Source organism: Neolamprologus brichardi, chromosome 16 (genome assembly GCF_056152115.1).
Source record: "Neolamprologus brichardi isolate AB-2024 chromosome 16, ASM5615211v1, whole genome shotgun sequence".
Lineage (NCBI taxonomy): Eukaryota > Metazoa > Chordata > Actinopteri > Cichliformes > Cichlidae > Neolamprologus > Neolamprologus brichardi.
This window is the reverse complement of record NC_142119.1, coordinates 6512741-6528531: the sequence shown is the minus strand read 5'-3', so window position 1 is coordinate 6528531 and position 15791 is coordinate 6512741. Positions and strand designations below refer to the sequence as shown.

The 15791-nt window shown below is 39.9% G+C and overlaps 1 long non-coding RNA gene across 1 annotated transcript; it reads right to left on the bottom strand.

The window, feature by feature from the left end:
- Nucleotides 1–1211: 1211 nt before the first annotated feature.
- LOC148098129 (uncharacterized) lies at nt 1212–2227 on the bottom strand. Its single transcript, XR_015716593.1, has 2 exons — nt 2023–2227; nt 1212–1563 (listed from the first exon to the last, which is right to left on the bottom strand). It is a non-coding gene; the product is annotated as an uncharacterized LOC148098129 (long non-coding RNA).
- Between the last annotated feature and the right edge of the window lie 13564 nt (nt 2228–15791).

The following is a 15791-nucleotide window of genomic DNA, read 5'->3' as shown; positions in this document are numbered from 1 at the left end:
CTTTTCAATAAAGTCCCATTTCACTAAGAACAAATTCTGCATATAATACAGCCAATGGTTAATGAAATAATATCTAATTGATTCATATTGGTGCTTGATCAGGATCACCTGATCAATCATGACACCCTTGGCATAATTTTCTGAAGTAGTGATATCATCACCATCCAACTAGGTGTAGTGGGCTCACCTGGCTGCATTTCCCAGTTAACATTATTAACGCCAAGCCCTAAGTCGCCAAGGTGTATCCTGCCTCTCAGCCTATGGCAGCCAGGATAGGCTCCAGACCACCATGTGACCCTAAGAGGAAGAAACTACATGGATGCATTATTAATGCTAATGGGAAATGTTCCATCTATGACAGATGAAGGAGGGGTAGATTCAGAGATTATGGTAAGAATGGTTATGATTCTTTGAGCTACAATAAGAAGTTTCATTCATTCATGGATCCAAGCTTGGTCACATTATGTCATCCCCAGAGATGGGCAGTAACTGCTTTACTCCTGCTTTACAGGTGAAAATAGAGCAAAAGGGCCGCTGAGTCTTTGACTTTATTTATTTTCTGCTGTGTTTTACTTGCATCTATTTGAAAGACTGAGTGTAAACACACACACACACACACACACACACACACATACGTGTTTTCGTGATATATCAGTACGTATGACAAAAATGTGACAAATGGGAACGTGCCTTTCCGAAGGTCCTAGAGGCATGGGAATCACAAAAGGTTTGACCCATGCTTCCAGGAACACGCCCATCTGTTGAGATTTTGGCTAGGGCTAAATTTTGGTCAAACCTGAATTTACTGCTACTTGTGAGGACACTGTCAGGTTTATGTGACTTATGAGTACCATAAGGTCACACACTGATATTTCATGTTTAGGTGAATTGTGAAGCCCATGGAAACACATAATTTTCAAGTATACATGACTTATAAGGACCAGGTAAGGGTAGGTTCTGTATTTTTAGCTTGGCTCCTTTTGAGATTACAATATAATAGGCATGGATGCACAATAGTAATGCTCACCAGTCGGGTAACTTCTGACAGAAATATCAGACATTTATGTGTTAATAAAACAGTAAATCTGAGCTGTGTAGAGACTTAAAAAAAGACATAGGTCAAATGTGGTCAGTCTACTTTTTAAGTCTTAATATTGTAATGCATTAATTCATTTTGTAGTGAATGTTCATGTGAATAAAAACGTGGAACATTATCTGCCTTTCTTATCATTTAATTGCAAAAAGCACCCAGCATAAACCACAGATTTATGAGTAAGAACAATGCAATACAGAAAACTGCAATACTGACATAACTGTGGAAGTAACAAAGTATCTCTCTTGCTTGTTTCTTTTTTTCTTGCATCTTTCTTTTAATGCTATGATCCAGTTGTGGATGTAGTACCTTATGAGAACCCAGTCTCTGCCTTTCAGAGCTGCTGGCTCTGCTTGGAGGCAGCAGTCACATTCCTTTTTACCTGGTACTTTGCAGCTTGTTATGAAGTGAAACGTGCCGCTCAGCAACCTTCACTTCATCATTTGTCCACTTGATTCTCACCTTCCCAGCTGTCATAAATGGAAACAAAAGAAAATATCTTAATGTGAATGCAAAATGTTCTTAAACCTTGCTTTCTACTGGAGCACTTTAAAGGAGCAATAAGCACAATTCATCATACTTAGGTTGAAGGAATTAAAAATGGCTATGTGAAGAACTAGAGGTGTAATTACATCTGGAGTACAGCATGAAGTCATAATCCCTCTCTCTGTGTTGATCTCCAGCCATAGACTTTGGTTTGGTTTACAGGCAGTGCACAACAGCACACCTAGCAGTGAAAAGATATTGCTTATTGCTCCTTTAAGGATGCTTGGAATGAACCATTTGAAGTGCTGTGTTCTGCTGGGAATCAAATGAGATGAAAGGATTTATGATAAAAGCTCTCAATAGTGTCATGTCTGAAAACAATAAACTTGTCCTTTGATCACAAGTATATTCAGCTAAAAAATTTTGTATTTGGGTGCGTTTACCCCTTCTTGGTGAAGTGTTGCTAATGTTTTTGTTGTCCAGGGTGATTGAGGCAGAGGTGCCCTTCATGTTGTCCAGGGCAGCTGAGTAAAGTGTGTGGCTTGGAACCCCAGAATACTTGGTCCTTGAGCCTTTGAAAAGTAACAGTGAAATATGAGAATCAATGCATGCAATAGGTCTGTTTGCTTTTTTCTCTGCATTGTAGGAAAAGTCAGCGTTAGGCAGTGTGTAATTCTAAAATTAAGGGGCTAAGGGGCTCAAAAGTTGTAATCGGAAGGTTGCCAGTTCGAGCCCCGGCTCCGACAGTCTTGGTCATTGTGTCCTTGGGCAAGACACTTCACCCGTTGCCTACTGGTGGTGGTCAGAGGGCCCATGTCCTCATGTCCTTCACAGCTTAAAACAATATGAGGACAATGTAACACACACACTACAATCACTGGTCCTACCATATGAGGACTTCTACTTAAACACACTCATGTCCTTCACAGCTTAAAACAATATGAGGACATGACGACTGAACACATGTAGAGTTCATGTTCCTGACTTCTTACTTCTCCTGCTGTTGTCAATAAAAGCTCTAGACCCAACACTGATGTAAAGCCATCTATTTCCCCAGAAATTAAATCATGTAAACTGATCAGTGGGAGGTTAAATGGACAAAAACATGTGTAAAAGGACAAAAATATCAAATGTAGTCAGAATAAAGATCAAGCTGATGCTTTAAGGGAAAGTTTGGACTAACAAATGGTATAGACAATTACTTTCTCCTAATGCTAATGTTGATTTTGGTTAACTTTGACTCAAACTGATTGTTTTAATACAATCAAAGTGCATTTCATTTATGCACTAGGCCCAACTGACACATATACTTGATACCAAATACAAAAAAATAACGTGTAACCTGTTGGAAGAATGAAGTGGGTATGTCACTCACCAATTGGTCTGTACAAAGTTGAGACAGGACCTCAGCACTTGGTGTCTGCAACAAAAGACAACAATATAATGTCAGAAACATTCTGTACTGTAAATCCCGACTAAATAATTAACTACAGATCATATTTGTATCAGTGAACATTATTACAGAAGGATCTGACTTCCTTATACCAGATTCTATAGAAACTTAACACTGTACAGTTCTGCTACCCAACAATATGAGGACAATGTAACACACACACTACAATCACTGGTCCTACCATATGAGGACTTCTACTTAAACACACTCATGTCCTTCAAAGCTTAAAACAATATGAGGACATGACGACTGAACACATGTAGAGTTCATGTTCCTGACTTCTTACTTCTCCTGCTGTTGTCAATAAAAGCTCTAGACCCAACACTGATGTAAAGCCATCTATTTCCCCAGAAATTAAATCATGTAAACTGATCAGTGGGAGGTTAAATGGACAAAAACATGTGTAAAAGGACAAAAATATCAAATGTAGTCAGAATAAAGATCAAGCTGATGCTTTAAGGGAAAGTTTGGACTAACAAATGGTATAGACAATTACTTTCTCCTAATGCTAATGTTGATTTTGGTTAACTTTGACTCAAACTGATTGTTTTAATACAATCAAAGTGCATTTCATTTATGCACTAGGCCCAACTGACACATATACTTGATACGAAATACAAAAAAATAACGTGTAACCTGTTGGAAGAATGAAGTGGGTATGTCACTCACCAATTGGTCTGTACAAAGTTGAGACAGGACCTCAGCACTTGGTGTCTGCAACAAAAGACAACAATATAATGTCAGAAACATTCTGTACTGTAAATCCCGACTAAATAATTAACTACAGATCATATTTGTATCAGTGAACATTATTACAGAAGGATCTGACTTCCTTATACCAGATTCTATAGAAACTTAACACTGTACAGTTCTGCTACCCAACAATATGAGGACAATGTAACACACACACTACAATCACTGGTCCTACCATATGAGGACTTCTACTTAAACACACTCATGTCCTTCAAAGCTTAAAACAATATGAGGACATGACGACTGAACACATGTAGAGTTCATGTTCCTGACTTCTTACTTCTCCTGCTGTTGTCAATAAAAGCTCTAAACCCAACACTGATGTAAAGCCATCTATTTCCCCAGAAATTAAATCATGTAAACTGATCAGTGGGAGGTTAAATGGACAAAAACATGTGTAAAAGGACAAAAATATCAAATATAGTCAGAATAAAGATCAAGCTGATGCTTTAAGGGAAAGTTTGGACTAACAAATGGTATAGACAATTACTTTCTCCTAATGCTAATGTTCATTTTGGTTAACTTTGACTCAAACTGATTGTTTTAATACAATCAAAGTGCATTTCATTTATGCACTAGGCCCAACTGACACATATACTTGATACCAAATACAAAAAAATAACGTGTAACCTGTTGGAAGAATGAAGTGGGTATGTCACTCACCAATTGGTCTGTACAAAGTTGAGACAGGACCTCAGCACTTGGTGTCTGCAACAAAAGACAACAATATAATGTCAAAAACATTATGTAATTTAAATCCCGACTAGATAATTAACTACAGATCATATTTGTATCAGTGAACATTATTACAGAAGGATCTGACTTCCTTATACCAGATTCTATAGAAACTTAACACTGTACAGTTCTGCTACCTAACAATATGAGGACAGTGTAACACACACACTACAATCACTGGTCCTACCATATGAGGACTTCTACTTAAACACACTCATGTCCTTCACAGCTTAAAACAATATGAGGACAATGTAACACACACTACAATCACTGGTCCCACCACACGAGGAAGGCAACTGAAACACACTCATGTCCTTCACAGCTTAAAACAATATGAGGACATGACGACTGAACACATGTAGAGTTCATGTTCCTGACTTCTTACTTCTCCTGCTGTTGTCAATAAAAGCTCTAAACCCATCACTGATGTAAAGCCATCTATTTCCCCAGAAATTAAATCATGTAAACTGATCAGTGGGAGGTTAAATGGACAAAAACATGTGTAAAAGGACAAAAATATCAAATGTAGTCAGAATAAAGATCAAGCTGATGCTTTAAGGGAAAGTTTGGACTAACAAATGGTATAGACAATTACTTTCTCCTAATGCTAATGTTGATTTTGGTTAACTTTGACTCAAACTGATTGTTTTAATACAATCAAAGTGCATTTCATTTATGCACTAGGCCCGACTGACACATATACTTGATACCAAATACAAAAAAATAATGTGTAACCTGTTGGAAGAATGAAGTGGGTATGTCACTCACCAATTGGTCTGTACAAGGTTGAGACAGGACCTCAGCACTTGGTGTCTGCAACAAAAGACAACAATATAATGTCAGAAACATTCTGTACTGTAAATCCCAACTAAATAATTAACTACAGATCATATTTGTATCAGTGAACATTATTACAGAAGGATCTGACTTCCTTATACCAGATTCTATAGAAACTTAACACTGTACAGTTCTGCTACCCAACAATATGAGGACAATGTAACACACACACTACAATCACTGGTCCTACCATATGAGGACTTCTACTTAAACACACTCATGTCCTTCAAAGCTTAAAACAATATGAGGACATGACGACTGAACACATGTAGAGTTCATGTTCCTGACTTCTTACTTCTCCTGCTGTTGTCAATAAAAGCTCTAAACCCAACACTGATGTAAAGCCATCTATTTCCCCAGAAATTAAATCATGTAAACTGATCAGTGGGAGGTTAAATGGACAAAAACATGTGTAAAAGGACAAAAATATCAAATGTAGTCAGAATAAAGATCAAGCTGATGCTTTAAGGGAAAGTTTGGACTAACAAATGGTATAGACAATTACTTTCTCCTAATGCTAATGTTGATTTTGGTTAACTTTGACTCAAACTGATTGTTTTAATACAATCAAAGTGCATTTCATTTATGCACTAGGCCCAACTGACACATATACTTGATACCAAATACAAAAAAATAATGTGTAACCTGTTGGAGGAATGAAGTGGGTATGTCACTCACCAATTGGTCTGTACAAAGTTGAGACAGGACCTCAGCACTTGGTGTCTGCAACAAAAGACAACAATATAATGTCAGAAACATTATGTAATTTAAATCCCGACTAGATAATTAACTACAGATCATATTTGTGTCAGTGAACATTATTACAGAAGGATCTGACTTCCTTATACCAGATTCTATAGAAACTTAACACTGTACAGTTCTGCTACCCAACAATATGAGGACAGTGTAACACACACACTACAATCACTGGTCCTACCATATGAGGACTTCTACTTAAACACACTCATGTCCTTCACAGCTTAAAACAATATGAGGACAATGTAGCACACACTACAATCACTGGTCCCACCACACGAGGAAGGCAACTGAAACACACTCATGTCCTTCACAGCTTAAAACAATATGAGGACATGACGACTGAACACATGTAGAGTTCATGTTCCTGACTTCTTACTTCTCCTGCTGTTGTCAATAAAAGCTCTAGACCCAACACTGATGTAAAGCCATCTATTTCCCCAGAAATTAAATCATGTAAACTGATCAGTGGGAGGTTAAATGGACAAAAACATGTGTAAAAGGACAAAAATATCAAATGTAGTCAGAATAAAGATCAAGCTGATGCTTTAAGGGAAAGTTTGGACTAACAAATGGTATAGACAATTACTTTCTCCTAATGCTAATGTTGATTTTGGTTAACTTTGACTCAAACTGATTGTTTTAATACAATCAAAGTGCATTTCATTTATGCACTAGGCCCGACTGACACATATACTTAATACCAAATACAAAAGAATAATGTGTAACCTGTTGGAAGAATGAAGTGGGTATGTCACTCACCAATTGGTCTGTACAAAGTTGAGACAGGACCTCAGCACTTGGTGTCTGCAACAAAAGACAACAATATAATGTCAGAAACATTATGTAATTTAAATCCCGACTAGATAATTAACTACAGATCATATTTGTATCAGTGAACATTATTACAGAAGGATCTGACTTCCTTATACCAGATTTTATAGAAACTTAACACTGTACAGTTCTGCTACCCAACAATATGAGGACAGTGTAACACACACACTACAATCACTGGTCCTACCATATGAGGACTTCTACTTAAACACACTCATGTCCTTCACAGCTTAAAACAATATGAGAACAATGTAACACACACTACAATCACTGGTCCTACCATATGAGGACTTCTATTTTCCTGTTGGAGGTTGAGACAGGATGGAGGGACAGCAGGGTAGTAGCTCGCACAAATGATTCTATTGACACAACAGGGAAGTGAGATTAATGAACTGAACACAACAGACTCTTTCAAAATAAAACAGGAAACATGGCATGAAAATACAAACGTGGTAATATACAGCCCTAACATAAATTCCTTAAAATGATGTTCATAACGTTATGCCAAAGTCAACTAACCCGCCACCAAACATAAGAAACTCAAAAACTTTAGAATAAAGTCAGAAACGCTGGGCCAGAAACCCAGACCGTGAGCGAATAACTATAATACTATTGATTTGTGCTAAATACGAAAACATTAATATTATCATTTAAATCCCCCCAAACATATCTTGTGTTGAAAAAAATGTGTGTTGCAGTTAGCTACACTTAAAAAGAGCTTAGGCTCACTGTCTCTGCAGTTGAAGATGCAGAGCACATGCTAGGCCGCAGGTCCCTTTAACTCCAGTGGGAATTTAAGAACAGTTAAATTTAACTTCTAATATCTATTGTTGAAGATAAATCTTAAGTAATTTTTTAACATTTATCATCATTCACCACTTTCAGTTTGTTCAAATCGATTGTGCATTGTTTTAATTCCGTTTAACTAACGTTAATTAGCTTGTTAAACATACAACTCTACCTTGCGAAGTGTGCGTCGAATCATGGATATCAAAGATAAATACATACGTCAAGATAAATCTCTCCTGAGTGCTGAAGGTCCCGGATGTGCCGTTCACGCAGAGCTCAAGCGAGTTTGTATCTTGCCGTGACCAGCAGCTCTTTGGTTGAGGCTTTCGAACAATCAGATGCATCTTTACTCACTTGTTGACCAATCACAGACGTCGTTCTATGCTCCACTGACAAAATGCTGCATCCTCTCACCAGCCACGGGCTCTCCTCGTCCATTTAACAACAAAAACACAGCAACACGCGCTGTATTTGAGGTAGGAACACTTGAGAACTGTCACAATGTTTTGCAAACTGCTGTTACAGTTAATTTCGTTCCGTTAATTTGTTTGGTACCTATTGTTAAGTAACACTTGGTACACATGTGGTTAGCTTGCTGGTCTAGTTTAAGTTAGCATGGGCATGCTGTTCACGGATGGAGTAAGGCCAAATTTGTCTTGATATTGTCAGTGTGTTATCATGAACATGTCCTAATTTGTTATGAAAAGAAGAGCAGCACCCCTAGACCCCCAGGTGAAAATACAGATAATAGATAAGCAATTTAAGAAAATAAGTATAATATGTATAATAAATGATTTTACTGTTACTTTCCTGGGTCTGTTGACCCAGCGTTTTAAGTTTTAGTTTGTTTGGATGTCGATGTTTATTTATAAGTTCTTTAGGTTAGCTAAGTTCATTTGTTTATTAGATTACCCTTGTTATGTCTGTTTTATTGTGAAAGTCCTTTTCCTATATCCAGTGTGTCTAGTTTTGTTTCCCCTTGTCTTGTTAGGTCTGATTTGTCCCAGCTGTTCCTCATCCCCTCATTATCTCTCTGTGTACTTACAGTGGCTTGCAAATGTATTTGTCCCCCTTTTCCACATTTTGTCACATTACTGCCACAAACATGAATCAATTTTAATGGAATCCAATTGCAGCAAAAGGTGGTTCTACAAAGTATTGACTCGGGGGGCTGAATAATTACGCACACCCCAGTTTTCAGTTATTTATTTGTAAAAAATGTTTGGAATCATGTATGATTTTCGTTCCACTTCTCACGTGTACACCACTTTGTATTGGTCTTTCACGTGGAATTCCAATAAAATTGATTCATGTTTGTGGCTGTAATGTGACAAAATGTGGGAAAGTTCAAGGGGGCCGAATACTTTTGTAAGCCATGCTGTGGATTAATAAGACATGCTGTGGATTAATAACAAGTATGATTCAGTGCAGAGAGGTCTATTAACACATAGTGAGTGAGAAAGGTGACTGGAAAGGAAAAAACTCAGTGCATCATGGGAATCCCCCGGCAGCCTGGATTCAGGAGACAGACACTATCTCTACTTTCAAGATTAGGCTTAAAACTTTCCTTTTTGCTAAAGCATATAGTTAGGGCTGGACCAGGTGACCCTGAATCCTCCCTTAGTTATGCTGCAATAGACGTAGGCTGCTGGGAATTCCCATGATGCATTGAGTTTTTCCTTTCCAGTCACCTTTATAACTCAGTATGTGTTAATAGACCTCTCTGCATTGAATCATATCTGTTATTAACCTCTGTCTCTCTTCCACAGCATGTCTTTCATCCTGTTTTCCTTCTCTCACCCAAACTGGTCGCAACAGATGGCCGCCCCTCCCTGAGCCTGGTTCTGCCAGAGGTTTCTTCCTGTTAAAAGGGAGTTTTTCCTTCCCACTGTCGCCAAATTGCTTGCTCATAGGTGGTCATATGATTTTTGGGTTTTTCTCTGTACCTATGAAGGGCCTTGAGGCGACTTTTTTTTGTGATTTGGCGCTATATAAATAAAATTGAATTGAAATTGAATTGTACTGCTGCATACTGTGACATTTACAGTTGCTTAGTTAATTAAGTTACTTAATTACTCACTTTTATTTACTAATTGAATTACTAAATGAAACTGGAATTGTGCATTCTGCAGTTTTTAATAGTGTGTTATTAGTTTTTAAAGAAACAATATGCATTTTATACTATATTGTAAAAGTATAAGGTAAGTTGAATTTAAAATATAATGAAGTGTTGACTTTTTTCATCAATTCTTGTAGATACACAGAGTCGAGACTGAGCCTGATGATCATACTGAATCAGATGACAGCGGCAGGAATCTCCAAGTTCAACTGCAGATTGCAGATGCAATTATATTAATGCAGATTAATATAAACTCTTCAAGGGTCAAAATCTGCACACACATCATTCTGCATAGTGAAGGTCAGACAATTTGTGCATTGATCTTGAGAAGAAAGACTCATTAATTAATAGTAATATAATTAGACAAATGTTGAAACTTTATATTTCGAGACATTTTGTCAACAACAAAAAAAACCAAGATGTGCAGGCACTGATAACTGAATCTAAAGACCTTCATTTTTGTCAAGATTTGCCTGATTTAACTGTTGTTACCCTTGCTTATAGCTCACCCTAAAATGTATAAAAATGGGAAAAGTTTTTGATATGTGTTAGAATGATTGTTTAATTGGCAAGGTTTGAACGAACAATTTTTAGAAGCCTCAAATCGTATCTGTTATTTATTCAAATAAAGTTCACCTCCATTTCAACATTGAATACGACTGTGGACATAAGAGCTAAAAGGTGCTGTCCACGCATGTGTCCGCTAAGCCCCAGAAGGGTATAACCTGGGTCAAATGTGTTATTGTGTCTGACACACCTACAATATGAGGACTCGCAGAGTGACGTCACTGAAAGTGTGTTTAAAGTGTGTTAAGTTCCAAAACTGGCCAGTAGGTGCGAAAACTGAAAATGAGGAAAAACGCTAAACACACTTAAACACACTTTTTCATAAAATTGTGATGTTTCAGGACTTTCGAGATTTTTGATTTGGGAGCATGTTGGGAGCCTCTAGAACACTTTAGAAGGCTCAGAAAAATGAGGACCTCAAAAATGTCCTCATTTTTCTGAGCGTCCTCATTTTGTGAGTGTGTTATCATAAAATTGTCCTGAGATGTCATGAAAACAAGTACACACACACACACACACACACACACACACACACACACACACAAATATTTCATGTGCTGGAATGTGCAGAAAATAGGTTTAGATATTAAACAAATTTCTTCCAGTCAGAGAATGTTGCATATAATTAAATTTTTGCTTGATGCATAAAGTTAAAAGATTAAAACTAATAAAACAAGTTTTAAAAAGAGACTTTTCTATTTGATTACATTTTGTATGATGGATTATGCAGAAAAAGTAGAATTGGGCTGAAAGATCTATCACTTTATCACCTATTCTTTATCACCTATGTAGGTTGTTTTTAAAAAGTAACTAAGTAACTAAGTAATTAATTACTTTTGAAAATAAGTAAATAGTAAAGTAACTGGATTACTTTTTTGGGGAAATAATCAGTAATTAGTTACTGATTACTTTTTTCAAGTAACTTGACCAACACTGGTCATCCCCTTTAGTTATGGAAGCTCTGTGATGTATTTTCAGGTTTTCTGGCTATGACTTGAATTTGACGACAAATAAATACGAGCTATTGTAGGTTGTCTATGTGTGTTTTTATACAAGGCAAGGAGTGGAAAGCGTGACAGTTGTGAAACACCTGCAGACACACAGAGCAGTAAACTGCAGACCTCTTTGTGGACCAACAAAAAAAAAAAAAAAGGCCCACGAAGAAAACAAATTTAGTGGAGCTCTAAATAGAAATCATTTTGGTTTTTGAAAGGCGAGTCATTTGTCCTCACAGCACAGCTTCACTGACTCTCAGGGTTTGCCCCACTGTTGCTTCTGATTACAACAGCACACTCTGTACTGACCCAAAACTTGCCTGGCTGGAATCCAGACCTGCCCCCAACTGAAACCTTTGACAAGTCATGGAAGTGAAAAATACAACAAAGGAGGCTTCAAACTGCTCAGACGCTGATATTTACAAGCAAGACGTGAAAACATTTTGCTTTCAAAATGTCAAGAGATTTATTCTAAATACTCAATATATTCAGTAAAATATATTAATATTAGTTAATATTAATAAATAAATAAATAAATAAATTATAAATTAATTAATTATAAATCATTAATATTAATATCAATATTAATATTAATATTAATATTAATATTTGATATAGTAAAATATCACAATATTCAGCTAAGAATCTAAAGGTAGAAACACACAGACGCTGCAGCATTTACTTGCAAGGGCATGATCACAGAACGCTCACACCAGAGTGGGGGCCCTGTGATGTGCTCTCTGTTCTTGCACTTGTCTTTATTTATATACAAAAGTAATACAACAGTGAATACGTCTATTCATACACAGAGGAATGTTAGTGTGTAGGGAGTGAAGATAAGAGTGGTTCAGGTGTATGTGTGTGTGTTATGAGATTCAGAAGGACGCGGCCCCTCTTCTTGTTAGGGAGCGCAGATAAGTGTCCAGCTCTCCTCTTCCTGGCAGGAGTGAAATAATAACAGTTTGTTCAGCTATTATCGCTGTGAGAAAGAATTTATAAAACAGTCTTGTAGTGGACAACAGTCTAACAAGGTCATCATGCAGTATTCTATCATATGCAGACTTATATCATTAAAAGCTTATACTGACTAATAAATACAATTTTATATTGACACAAAACGAAACGGTCTCCAAAGTCCCTCAAACCCTTACAGAAAGCTGATAAAAGAAATACTAATACTGTGTGGAAAATTTCACAACAAGCTAAAGACATCGAAGGCAAACAGAAAATGTATTTTTTTTCATATCTTTGTTCTATTTTCAGTTAAATGTGGGTTAGAAAAGAACTACACGTCATTACATTCAGGCTTTGTTTCCATTTCACACGGCGCTTTATAACTGTTATATTTTGCATGTAAAATCAGATGTCACAGTTTAAAAATACAATAACAACAACAAAAAAAACCCTATAATTTATTTCGAAACGAACTGAATCAAAAATACCGCCGTGTTTGATTGGATACAGGTGGCGGGGGAGGACGCTGGACAGACCTGGTGCACCTAAACGCGTGGTGAGGGTGTGCTGGGAACGACTAGCAGAGGCCCCAGTCCGCGAGATCTTCAACGCACACCTCCGGCAGAGCTTCAACAGCATTCCGAGGGAGGCGGGGGACATCGAGTCCGAATGGACCATGTTCAGCGTCTCCATTGCCGAAGCTGCTGCATTGAGCTGCGGCCGCAAGGTGGTTGGTGCCTGCCGTGGTGGTAATCCCCGAACCAAATGGTGGACACCAGAGGTGAAGGGAGCCACCAGGCTGAAGAAGGAGTCCTATCGGGCTTGGTTAGCCTGTGGGACTCCGGAGGCAGCCGACAGGTATCGACAGGCCAAGCGGAATGCGGCTCGGGCAGTGGCTGAAGCAAAAACTCGGGTGTGGGAGGAGTTCGGAGAGGCCATGGAAAAAGACTTTCGGACTGCCTCGAAGAGGTTCTGGCAAACCGTCAGGCGTCTCAGGAGGGGAAAGCGGTGCTCTACCTGCACTGTGTATAGTGCTGGCGGAGCGCTGCTGACGTCGACTGAGAAAATTGTCAGGCGGTGGAAGGAATACTTCGAGGACCTCCTTAATCCCACTGACGCGTCTTCCGAGGAGGAAGCAGAGTCTGGGGATGAGGGGAATGACCCGCCAATTTCCGGGGGCGAGGTCACCGAGGCAGTTAAACAACTCCTTGGTGGCAGAGCCCCTGGTGTTGATGAGGTCCGCCCCGAGTTCCTGAAGGCTCTGGACGTTGTAGGGCTGTCCTGGTTGACACGCCTCTGCAATGTTGCGTGGAGATCAGGGGCAGTACCCGTGGACTGGCAGACCGGGGTGGTGGTCCCCATCTTTAAGAAGGGGGACCGGAGGGTGTGTTCCAACTACAGGGGGATCACACTCCTCAGCCTCCCCGGGAAAGTCTATGCCAGGGTGCTGGAAAGGAGAGTTTGTCCGCTAGTCGAACCTCTGATGCAGGAGGAACAATGCGGTTTTCGTCCTGGTCGCGGAACACTGGACCAGCTCTTCATCCTCTCGAGGATACTTGAGGGTGCATGGGAGTTTGCCCAACCAGTCTACATGTGTTTTGTGGACTTGGAGAAGGCATTCGACCGTGTCCCTCGGGGTGTCCTGTGGGAGGTGTTGCGGGAGTATGGGGTGTCTGGCCCATTGCTACAGGCCATTCGATCCCTATACAACCATTGCAAGAGCTTGGTTCGCATTGCCGGCAATAAGTCGGACTCGTTCCCGGTGGGTGATGGGCTCCGCCAGGGCTGCCCTTTGTCACCAGTTCTGTTCATAATTTTTATGGACAGGATTTCTAGGCGCAGCCAAGTGGCGGAGGGCTTTCGCTTTGGTGGCCACAGAATCTCATCTCTGATCTTTGCGGATGATGTGGTTCTGTTGGCTTCATCGGGTGAGGGCCTCCAGCTCGCACTGGAGCGGTTCGCAGCCGAGTGTGAAGCAGCGGGAATGAAGATCAGCACCTCCAAATCTGAGGCCATGGTTCTCAGCCGGAAAAGGGTGGAGTGCCCACTCCGGGTCGGGGATGAGTTCCTGCCCCAAGTGGAGGAGTTCAAGTATCCCGGGGTCTTGTTCACGAGTGAGAGAAGGGAGCCGGAGATCGACAGACGGATTGGGGCTGCAGCTGCAGTAATGCAGACGCTGCACCGGTCCGTCGTGGTGAAGAGGGAGCTGAGTGTAAAAGCGAAGCTCTCAATTTACCGGTCGATCTACATCCCTACCCTCACCTATGGCCACGAGCTGTGGGTAGTGACCGAAAGAACGAGATCGCGGATACAAGCGGTGGAAATGAGCTTCCTCCGAAGGGTGGCTGGCCTCTCCCTTAGAGATAGGGTGAGAAGTTCGGCCATCCGGGAGGGGCTCAGAGTAGAGCCGCTGCTGCTCCACAACGAAAGGAGCCAGCTGAGGTGGTTTGGGCATCTGACAAGGATGCCCCCTGGGCGCCTCCTGGGTGAGGTGTTCCAGGCATGTCCCACCGGGAGGAGGCCCCGGGGCAGACCCAGGACACGCTGGAGAGATTATATCTCTCGGCTGGCCTGGGAACGCCTTAGTGTTCCCCCGGATAAGCTGGAGGAGGTGGCTGGGGAGAGGGAGGTCTGGGCCTCTTTGCTTAGGCTGCTGCCCCCGCGACCCGGCCTCGGATAAAGCGGATGAAGATGGATGGATGGACGTTCACTTTCCTGCAGTTTGCATTTTATCACACATATGAAATATCCATCAAAGCTTGGAAATCACAGCCAATTGAACCTTTTAATTCTCAGTACCTGCAAAACAACATTTCATTACTTCGCTCTCGCGTACAAACATTCCTCCTTTCTAACGAGTAGTAAATGATTGCCTCCCTTCTCTCCACCTTCACTTGATTTAAATGATTTGATTATATATGGTGGGGTGAGTGGCAGATAAAATGTTTGTTCACAGTGTTTTTAGTCGCAGCTGGTTTCCGCACAGGTGCGACTCTCACAGACGCGTCGGCATCGGGAAATTATCCCTCAAATATTCCACACATTTTTGTAATTGCCACTTGAGTGATTATACGGTATCTTTCAGTCTGACCTGATAATACTGCGCTTTCACGTCTGCACTCACACTGAGTGTTGAGGAGTTTTGTAAGTGGAAAGCCAGAAAGAATCGCAGCAGGGTTTCATTCATTTTTCATTAAAGTAAACACATGAGATTACTTTTTCTAATAACTATTTATACAGCGGGCTTCAGTGTTTACTTTCCTTTGAGTTTATGGTAAGTTTATTTACTTTGAGTTTAGGACAATTGCTCACCCTAGCCATCTTAAAAATGACAAATTGATTTTAATTTTTCAGAAACCAAGGCATTAGTTTACAATAATCTTGGTTAAAAATGTGGCTGCAGGCTGAAGTTGGCTTCTT